This window comes from Cryptomeria japonica, chromosome 3 (genome assembly GCF_030272615.1).
Source record: "Cryptomeria japonica chromosome 3, Sugi_1.0, whole genome shotgun sequence".
Classification (NCBI taxonomy): Eukaryota; Viridiplantae; Streptophyta; class Pinopsida; order Cupressales; family Cupressaceae; genus Cryptomeria; species Cryptomeria japonica.
This window is the reverse complement of record NC_081407.1, coordinates 262,932,697-262,944,598: the sequence shown is the minus strand read 5'-3', so window position 1 is coordinate 262,944,598 and position 11,902 is coordinate 262,932,697.

Genomic DNA, 11,902 nt, shown 5'->3' with positions numbered 1-11,902 from the left:
TCCTCTTGTCATAACTCCTTTAAACTTGTTTCCAATTATCTGATCTTCAAAATGATTCAGTCTTACATACCGAGGTGTCTTGGTTTGCTATTGTTCCTCAATTACTATGGAATCCTCAAATGATACCGGGGTAACTGGATCTTCATTCTGTACCAGTGGATTCAGAGTAGGTTCATTTGTCAAAATTTCTATTGCCAGTTCAGAGTCTATATACCTTGAAGTTCCTCTGAATTGTTCATCAATCTTTACATTTGTACTTTCAACAATTTTCTATAATCTTTTGTCGAAACATCTATATGCCTTGCTCTTAGATGAATAACCAAGAAATATTCCTTCATCACTTCTAAGATCAAATTTTCCAATATACTCATCTCTTCTGATATAACATTTACTTCAAAAATTCTGAAATACTTAAGAGTAGGAGTATTACCAAACCATAGTTCATGAGGGGTCTTACCAGTTTCACCTTTGATGTGAACTTTGTTAATTGTATAGACCAATGTACTAACTGCTTCTCTCCAATATACATGTGGTAGGTTTGCTTCTGATAACATACTTCTTGCGACATCCAAGATAGTTTTGTTTTTCCTTTCAACAACTCCATTCTATTGTGGTGTCCGAGGTGCTGATAGTTGTCTTCTAGTTCCATTCACTTCACAGAATGTATTAAATTCCTTAGATGTAAATTCAACTCCTTGATCTGATCTTAAACATTTTATTTTCTTACCTATTTCATTTTCTATCATTGCTTTGAACAGTTTGAACTTTCCAAGTGCTTCTAATTTTTCTCTGAGAAAAGTAACCCAACACATTCTAGAATAGTCATCAATAATTAGCATGAAATATCTATCACCTTGTAAGCTTTTATTTCTAGCTGGACCACATAAATCAGTGTTAATCAAATCAAGAGCATTATTTGATTTTTCTGGAATACTTTTGAAACTAGCTCTAACTTGTTTTCAAAATTGACATTTCTTACATACTATATTATGAGGTTTGACAATTTTAGGTAAATCTCTAACTGCCTTAGTAGTACTGATCTTTACCATGCAATCAAAGTTTACATGACAGAGTCTCTTATGCCATAACCAACTTTCATCTATATGTGAAATTAAGCATGTCTTTTCATTGTTATTCAAATGAAAGATATTACCTCTAGTCTGATTACCGATTGCAATTTCCAAACTAGTTCTATTCATGATTTTGCATTTTCAATTTTTGAATTGTAACTAAAATCCTTTCTCAACTAATTGAACAACACTCAAAAGATTATGTTTTAATCCTTCAACATAGTAGACATTGTTAGTGTTATGCTTACCATCAAGAGATATTGTACCCTTACCTTTGATTGAACAAGCTTTGTCATCTCCAATTCTCACTAAGCCTCCATTGTATTCTTGAAAGTACAAGAAATTACCTTTGTCTCCTATCATATGATGTGAGCATCCTGAATCAATGCTCCATTCATCCTTTACTTCAACTTTAGCTACCAGGGCTTGTACTACCGGTTGAGCAATAGGTGTCGGTTGATCTTCTATTATAGCAAAAAAAACCCATGCATTGTCTACTAGATCCTCATCAGAATCATCAGTCACACCTTCATCAACAATGTAACAAGATTTGTCTTTATTCTTTTTAAATCTATATCTCTGATATTCAGGGTTAGGATTGTATGTTCTTCTAGCTTCTTCTCTTAGTCTAGCATGTCTATCAGGGCATCTTGAAGCCATATGACCAATCTTATTGTAGTTAAAACTTTTAAAGGGTGCTTTACCTTCATACTTACTTCCAACTGGACCTTTAGGCATTTTCCTTGCAAATAGTGCTTCAAGTTCTTCAAGTTCTTCATTTTCTTTCCTACTTTCCTCAAGTTCTCTTGCATAAAAGGATTTCCAATCAGATTTGTCAAATGATGGAGCAGATGATGTTGATTCTTTAAAGGCCAAATCTATCTTTATAGTAGCAACAAGAACAAATTCTTCAATTTCAAAAGCTAAAAGTTTCCCAATCAATGTATCCCTAGTAACTGATGTATTAGGCATTGTTCTTAACTCATTTATAGCAGTGACTTTCATTTTATATGCCGGTGGCAATCCTCTTGAAACTTTTGAAACAATTTCATCTTCACTTAAGTTTCCTCCACACCATTTAATACCCAAAACAATTTCATTTACTCTTTCCATAAAAGCAGAAATCCTTTCATCTTCTTCCATTTTCAGATGTTCATACCTAACTCAGGAGCTTTCAAGTTTTGAAATTTTGACTATGGAATCTCCTTCATTCAGTGTTTCCAAATGATCCCAAATAGCTTTAGTAGTAGACCTATCTGATAGTGCCATGATTTGTTGATCTGATAATGTGCTCAAAAGTGCTTCTCTTGCTTTGCAATCATTTTCCTCATCTTTTGTCAAGTTAGCTAGACTAGGCTGACCTTGTACAACAACAGTATAACCATTCTTTGTAACATCCCAGATATCTTTTCCAATATAATTTAGATGTGTCTCCATTCCGATCTTCCATATGCCATAGTTGGTTCCATCAAGTTTAGGACTGTCCTTCCTGAAATAATTTGTAGACATTGGATCTCCTCAAGCTGTTAAACTTCTGCAAAAGAGGACTAGGCTCTAATACCAATTGTTAGGTCCTGGAGACAACTGAGAGGGGGGGATGTGAATCAGTTGTCAAATAAATTTAAACCAAAAACAACTTAACCAACTTAATTCTTAATACTGGTAAACCAGTTCAATATATTGGTAAATAGTTTTAATACTTAATTGTTATACCAGTAAGGATTAGTGCATGAAACATAAACACAAAGTTATCCACAACACATAACACCAATATTTGTACGTGAAACCCTGTAAGGGGAAAAACCACGGTGGGAAAACTTACCCACAATCAGATGATACTACTGCAAATAGTAAGTGTACATAAATGGGGTCTGCACATGCAGAAAGGCCAACCGCCTAGAGCTCTCTACTCAATCACAAAATGGGAGTCACACTAACTACAATTGGATGGTTAAATCCAATAAGAATGTACTACTGAAAGTAGCATCTTCATATGTTGGATTCAGTATTGATGTAATGCTGATATGCTTTCACAAAAACCTAGCTTCACCTTCAAATGATGTCTACATGTATAGCTCTTCTTAATCTCACATATACCTTCACACAATCCTTTTTCGCATTCCCCTTTTGATCTTACAAATAAGATCTTACATTTATATCATAACTTAAGACCAATTTTAGTAGGTTGGCTCTACAAGATATTACAATAAAAACATTTTACAAACAATATAATATCTGATGCAATAACTGATTGAACATGTTAGCTTAATGCATTTACAACAATAATTAATCATCTCCATAGCATGCCATGTTGATCTGGAAAAGATAAACGTGCCGATGTAACCCTAGACCTATTTGCTGGTAACAACAAATATGCAATTATGAATATACCAATGGACAAAACTCTAGGACAAGATGTCCAAATGATGTCTTTGACATAACCATGTGTTTTCCATATCATTCCAAGTGTTGGTGATCATTATATCTTGCTGGTGTACTAGATACCGGTGACTATACATGAGTCACTTGCTTGTCGGTGAATGTTGATGATTCTCCAAAGTGCTAGAGTTGATAAGAGTTTAAGAGGTGTTGACATCAATGACAAAACCATACCAATATACCAATAGTGTACTACGTGGAAGGTCTAAAGCATAATCTGTTGAGTTTAAGTTAGATGTGTGACAAAGGGTACAATTTCACATTTGACTCTACCGGTTGTCAAATAAGAAAGCAGAGTATTGGTCAAGTTGTGGTAGAAGGAAAGAGAATAGATGGTAATGTCTAGAATCGGAAGGAATGCTATGAGTTGCAATGCATGATGGGACAGGTTGATGAAAGCTGGTTGTGGCACCGAAGATTAGGCCATGTGAACTTTGACAATCTAGTGAAGATAAGCAAGAACCAGTATGCAAGAAACATTTCACAAATAACAAAACCAGCAAGTACTTTTTGTGATGAATGTATCAGAGGCAAGCAAATCATAGTAAGTTGCAAAATAAAAGAGTACAATACCTCAAGACCTCTAGAATTAGTGCATACAAATTTATGTGGGAAAACAATGACAAGTTCTCTAACCAGTGAGAGATACTTCATGCTATTCATTGATGACTACTCAAGGATGACTTGGGTGACATTTTTGCATGAAAAATCACATGCATTTAAAAGATTCAAGATTTTGAGAAGGATGGTTGAAAATGATAGTAGACACCGGTTAAAGTGTTTAAGATTAGACTAGGGTGGAGAATATTCTTCAAATGAGTTTATTGACTACTGTGAGAAATATGGAATCCAGAGATAGTATTCAGTAGCAAGAACACCACAATAGAATGGTGTGGTAGAAAGAAAGAATAGGACAGTAAAGGAAATGGCTAGAACAATGTTGAATGAGGCTAGCATACTGGATACATACTAGAAGGAAGCAGTTCATACTATTGTCTATACATTAAACTAGGTACAACTAAGAGTGAACAGTAGAATGACTCCTTATGAGTTATGGTACAAGCGAAAGCCATCACTCAAGCATTTAGAGTGTTTGGAAGTAAGTGCTTCATCAAGAGAGATGTTGATGGAATAGGAAGTTTTGATTCTAGGAGTGATGAAGGAATCTTCTTGGGTTACTCAACCAATAGCAAAGCCTACAAATGCTACAACAAGAAATTGAGAAAAATGGTTGATAGTATAAATGTGAGAATAGATGAAGACCTACATAAGAAAGAATCTACACTAATACCCTATATTGATGTTTCAGATGATGAGCATGAAGATCAATCTAATAGTGGACCAGTAGAAGAAGCACCAAGAAAGAACTCTAACCGGTATGTGCAGAAGAACCATCTAGAAGAATAGATCATAGGAGATAAAAATGAAGGTGTGCAGACCAGAAGGAGACTAGCCCAAAACGATGAGTAGGTAAATTTATGCCTCATGAAAAAATTTGAACCCAAAATTTTTTATGAAGCTAGCAAAAGTGTGAAGTGGGTAGATGCCATGGATGAAGAGTTGAAACAAACTGAGAAAAATCAAACATGGGAACTTGTTCCTAGACCAGTAGATAAGAATGCCATAGGTACCAAATGGGTCTATCAGAATAAGATGAATGAAGAAGGCAAGATAATCTGGCATAAAGTAAGGTTAGTTTGCAAAGGGTATGCTCAAGTGGAAGGTATTGACTTTGAAGAAACCTTTGCACCAGTTACTAGGTTAGAGGCAATAAGAATTTTTTTATCTTTCTCTGCTTATAAAGGATACAAGCTTTACCAAATGGATGTTAAATATGCATTTTTGAATGATGACCTTGAAGAAGAAGTGTATATGGAACAACTAGAAGTTTATCTCTTACATGATGATGAGAGTTTTGTATGTCAGTTGAAGAAAGCCTTGTATGGCTTGAAGCAGGCTCCTAGAGCATGGTATTCTCGGTTGGGGATATACTTGAAGGAGCAAGGATTCCAAAAAGGGAATGCAGATAGTAACTTGTATATCAAGGTAAATGGAGATCACATGATTATAGTTGTTGTATATGTGGATGATATTATATTTGGTGGAGACAAGGGAATCATGTACAAAGAATTTGTAGATCAAATGAAGACAGAATTTGAGATGTCCATGCTGGGTGAGTTGTCCTAATTTCTTGGTTTGCAGATCTCAAACAGGAGAAAGGAATTTTCATCTCACAGACCAAGTATTTTAAAGACATGCTGAAGAAATTTAAAATGGAGGAAAACAAACTAGTAAGTACTCCTATGGTTACCAATTGTAAGTTGAGCAAACTAGATGAGTCACCAGAAGTAGAACAAACACTGTATAGGTCTATGATTGGTAGTCTATTTTATCTAGCAACATCTAGACTAGATATAGTGCAAGTTGTTTGCATGGTAGAAAGATTCCAAGCTTCTCCTAAATAGTCTCACTTAAATGCAGTCAGGAGAATGTTCAGGTATCTACAAGGAACTATCAGTTATGGCCCGTGGTATCCAAATAAATGAGACTTCTCTTTATAGGCTTATACTAATGCAGATTGGGCAAGAAGTATTGATGACCAAAAAGGTACAAGTGGAGGTTCTTTCTACTTAGGAGACCAGTTAGTATAATGGCAGAACAAGATGCAAGATTTAGTGTTATTATCTACTATTGAGGCATAGTATATAGCAGTTTCTACATGTTGTTCATAGGTTTTGTGGATGAAGAAGACACTGAATGAAATACAGGTGGAGATACTAGAACCTATTCCAATCTACTGTGATAACTCAAGTACAATCTATTGGGTCTCAAATCAATAGATTGGTTAGGTTCTAAGTAAATGCCAACTCCTATGATCAAACCCACCAATTGACTTGGCCAACTTATAGAGTGAACCTATTTGGTTACTAACTCTCTCACTTCAAGCTCTGCAAGACCTAGGCGGGTATACCTATTCACTAGTAGCTTTCGATGACTAGTGCCTTTTATAGCAAATTGAGTATCTTGATGTAACTTCCTCCTATCTTAGAATGGCATAAGTTCCTAGGATGGAGATATAGCAGATGAGTTCAAGATTGTTGTTGTGGAAGCTATTCGATCTTTGTGCTTGAAATTTATTTGTATACACTACTGCTAATTTATTCTATATTTCCTACTTAGCTATGTTGGGACTCATTAAATTTGAGTCAAGTTTAGAGGCCCATTTCAAAATTTTGCTCTGTATGTCAGAAAGGCACCTAAATGAGTCAGTTTGAATGGCCTAGTTTGCGAGAGGGCAAAATGGAGCCAGTTGATTTTCAAGGGGTAAGGCTCGGGATTCATGTCCCACACCTTTCATTTGGCCTATTCAGTGATGTGAAACTTTCAGAATTCAATTTGGATAAGTTTATGAGGTACTCATTTTGAGGGGTGATCTAAAAGTGCATTTTAGGCATCAAATGCAGATTTTATTGAGTAGCCCACTTTGAGCGATTACATCTTTTGCCTTGTTGATCATCATGGATAAATTAAAAGTGGATTAAATTCTATGCATTAATGTGAGTCAGCCTACAAAATTTCAGGTCTTGATGAATCCATTTGCTCAGTTTTCATAGCCAAATCCGTTTGCAGTTTGCGTGTTTTGGCAAGTCCCTGTTTTGACAGCTAGTCGGAGCCCTATTTCGCACAATTGTAAAAATTGCCTCAGTAAGCATCATGCCAAAGTGTTTCTTCTGGGTTAATGTCAGTATAAATGATGAGCTACGTTTAAAATTTCAAGCCTTTATCAATCCGTTTGATCGGTTTTCAAAAGAGCTCATTTTACTATCAAATTTAGTTATCCGCACTCCAATGTTATATCAGTTAATGTAGCCATTTTGATGAGCGCGCTGTTTGCATCATGTCAGTCTGGTGATCAAACTGAGAATTCAAATATTTAATATGTACTTTAAGGTACCTATGTTCCGAATTTGAGGACCTACGGAGGTCGTTTGATATTTTTGAGAAAGGCATCATGTGTTGCCAGGACATTGACTTCATCAGGTCCTCAGTGTCGACAAAGCCAGTTAGACATTTTCAGAAATTAATATCTCTTCGCTCAAGAATCTTCTTGAGAAACCATTTGGTAGAAGTCATCCTTGTATATCAGATTACACACCTATTAGATGGCGAGCTCCAGAAAGGTGTTTTGACAGGTTTGAAAATTACGTCTTCGCGATTAAATGCGAAAATGTGGCATAATTGCCTGAAGGTTGTAAAATGCGGATTAATGATCCAAAAATGATGCCGATCATTTCCAGAGGTATGTTTGAGGTCAGTGTCATGAAAATGAAATTTTTTTTAGTCGGACCCACTTTGGGGCCCAACCTGGATCATGCCTGCCTTATTATTTTTATTGGCGACTTTGTTCACTGAGAGATTTTTAGAGTATCTAAATTTTGATTTTGATTTTGAAACATGTTATAAGAGTGATGATGATAAAATCCATCTCCTGTGCAGTCGAAATACAAAGGCACATTTATTAAACCAAATTGCAAATTGGTAGTTAACAAATGAGGCATTATAAGTTTTCAATGCAAATGTTGGTAGGTGTAATTCCAAATTTACAAGGCAGCCAATAATCCTTTCTCTGCGTGGCAAGTGAAAGAGTACAACTTGCAATCCAATGCAAATTAGTAAACATGCCAATGTCCTCCTGTGTGTGGTGTTGAAAGGAGGTTTTAAGCAAATTTCAAAGAAAATGTGGCAGCAAGTTCAATCACCAGCCAATCCTTCCATGTATGAGCAGCCAATTAAAATGTAAGCGAATGCCAATGGTGTTCAACCAAAGTCCAATGTGGCATATTCACAAAACTCTCATCTTGCAGTATGTGGTAGTAGACACAAAATTTTAAACCAAATGAAAACTCCAGCATATTCCCTCTTTGCTATAGCTCACGTGGGTGTATGGAAATCAAAGAAATTGTCAAACAAATGCAATGCTGGGTGTGTTGCTATGATCCACAGCCAATGCAATAGCAGTTTTAAATCTCCAACAAACTTTTCTAACATCCCCAGCGCTTTGGTGAAGGAGGAGTTAGATTTTCAAAGCAAATTACATGGGCAAAATCAAAATATCATTTTTCCTCTATTGCTGTGCATGGTGTTTGAAGGAGGACTGTAGAAAAGTCAAAGAAAATATAAACAAATTGCAGTAGCTCCTCCCTCACATGGTTTCCTTCTAGTAGCAACAGGAGCAAATTAAACATTAAACAAATGAACAAAGGCAGATGCTATTACCCATTTCTCTCCAGCGTGGTATGTAAGGCAGTATAAAACCTCAGTACCAATGCAAGTGGTAGCAGTAAAGTTCTAAGTGGAGAGTAGGAGAGTGGGAGAGTTAAGGAAGTTTTTTTTTAAACAAAAAACAAACACCAAATGCATTGCCAACAGCTTCCCAATGTTGAAGATGTTTCAAAGGTTCTCAGCAAATGCAATTTGTCTCTGGCAAAAGCATTAAATTTCAAATGCAAATAGAAATTTGTAGTCCTCCTCCCCCACATGAAACCTCTAGCATGGCATTGAGTGGGAAGTAGAAGCTAAGTTGTAGAAAAATTAAAAACAAATGCGTTGCCAGCCATTAAAGCTCTAAAATGCATTCCCAGGCTTAATGTTATTATCCCACATTGGCTGGGCGAGAGCATTTTTTGATATTTATAAACAAAAACACACTCATCTAATATGTCTAAGCCATAAAGGCTTTTGACGGACGGTGCCTATGGGCGCCCAAGGTGGGCCCATGCGCGAGCATGGATCCCGAGGCGACGGAGGAGGTGACTGAGCGGCGACTAGGTGGACCCCATGCAGGCATGCTTCTCGAGGCAGACAAGCAAAATTTTGCAGAGGAAGGTTGGCTTAACAAGTGAGCAAGTTCGAGATGGATCAACGGTGCGTGCTATTTCGCAAAAGGAAGATGCACGCGAGTTACACCTAACAAAGTTGTGAAAGCCAGGTGGTGGGTACAGTCAGATGTCCAGCAGGCGAGTCTCGGTGAGGTGGTGCAGAGGTGGCACCTAGGTGGTGATGACATGGCACTGAGGTGGCGGCCAAGTGGCAATGACAAAACAGATGATGTGGCAGTGATGAGGTGTCATCCCAAGTGGCGTCTGGTCAACCCCATCGACCAATCGGAGGCCGCCATGTGGCAAGGCGTCAGAGCACATCAGAGGCAAAAAATCAAAATTAAAATGAGTAAATGATATAGTCTAAACTATATTAAATAATTCAAAAATTTAAATGATGTGCACATTGGGGAATTAATTCGCCCAAGGTCTAAATTTTGGCCAAAATATAAAGTGTTATATGTTTTCGGAAAGCTCTCGGAGTGAGGAATCCGATTATGGGGTTAATTTTGACAAATATGAGATATTTTGGAAGCAGTTTCCATAGGAACAAAATTCAGTCAGAGAGGAGACACTTGGCAATTCAGTTGCAAATTTGATTTGGTTCCCTCTCCTTTTTATTCCCAATTTTTCTCAATTGTAAGGGTTCCAGAAATTTGGAGAATGGCTCCATTTTTTCATAGCTTCCAATTCTGAATATTCTTCCAGATTGTACAGAGAAGGGTTATCCTTTCAGTAATGGAGTTCAATTCTTTGCTATAGGTGTTCTTAGCTGCAGGTTCTTGTGTATGTAAGGCATGCACAAATTCACACAAAATTTGTCTCTGGATTTGTATTTTCATTATATTTAGATCAGATCCTCAAGGAGGATGAGATTTGTTATCTCAAGGAGGTAATTGTGATTGTTTGCAGGGATTCTTCAAGGAAGAATTTAAATTCTCTAATAAATCATGAATAATGAAATATAGTGTTTGGATTTGATATTTTCTGTGAGTGAGCTGAGTAATGCATTTATGCAAGGCATTAAATGCATGGATATTTAATAATGAAGATGGATTTGCAGTATAAGGTTTCATTTATAGTTTGATGTGTGACTCTGTTGCCCTTGGATAAGGCACTGATCTTACAAGTTTGAGGATGTCTTTCAGATCAAACAATTTAAAAGATAAATCTATTTCCCTTTATGTTTAGGGGTTTGTTCTTCTCATTCCAAGCTCTGTTTTCATTTATGATTTATACAGATCTAGCCAATCTGTAGTGTGTTCCTAATTTGGTGAGCTTGTGGAATGGTTTGTCTGCTCATTGTAGATGCAGTCTTATGTTTGTGATTGTTGTATTCAATGCATCAAAAGGGTGTCCCCCCCTAGGTCTAGCAGAACCTGAAGTGCAGGAGGATCATTAGGATCCTATGTTATGTTGTCCAAGCCCTAAGGTGTTTCATTGATTGAGATCGGCTATCTCATAGATAGATTTGCAGGTGTCTTGGGTTATCACTTTTGGTGAACAACAAGCTACTCCTATTGCTTTAAAGTAAAATGTGAACTGAAAAGGTGATAAATTATATTTTATAGATGACCAATGCATTCTTCGTTGTTTGGGCTACAAAGTCTTTATATTTCTTTAGGACTTATTGTGTAAACTTATGAGACAGTTTTTAAACCCACCCCTTTTGGAAGGCCTGTCAGCTACTATTTCTTATGAGCTCTACTTTGATGTTTATATTGTAAACTGCTTGAACGAATTTAACTCTAACTTTAAGAGACCATCCAAGGAAGAGTTGTAGGGAACAATTACAATTCACAAGCAAATCCTTTTGATCCAAATCTACAATATAGAACATAAAACTTCACTGGAAGAACACAAATAACCTTATCTCCTTTAGATAATATCTTAAACAACTGCCTACAGAAAATGCAGTAATCCACAACACATACACAGAAGAAAATAACTGATTGCATTATCTATTCATCAAAATGGTACAATCATGAGCCCGAGGCTATAATCTATTTTTCGATCAAAAATTATCCTTATCTTTGGTTTTGATTTCTCCTTTTATAATATTCAAGGAGTTTTTTCAAATTGTTACAATGCTTAATAACAAAGTCATGTTGCCCTAAAATATATTAATTACCACCTTTGTTAATTTACACTACAATTTTAGGGTTATGACCCTTCACTTTGAGTGATGCAATCTTTCATTTAATTAACCATCTTCAATAGGTTAAAAATATTTTAATTTTAGTCCCTTTGTATTTCTTGAAGATAGTTATGATAACTCTCCTTCCCTGGCAACTTCTCGTAATAATTTTCGGTTGAAAAACAATCCTTCCTTGCACAAACTGTGGGTATTAAAAATGAGAAAATACCATAATTCATTTCATATGAAAAAAAATATTTAAAAGCGTCCACTATGAATTATCATACTCTTCTTGGTCATTGATAAAATATTTCCTTGATTGAACACGTTACCCACTTCTCATAAATCAAGTAAAAATGTTTTACTTATTTTTCACC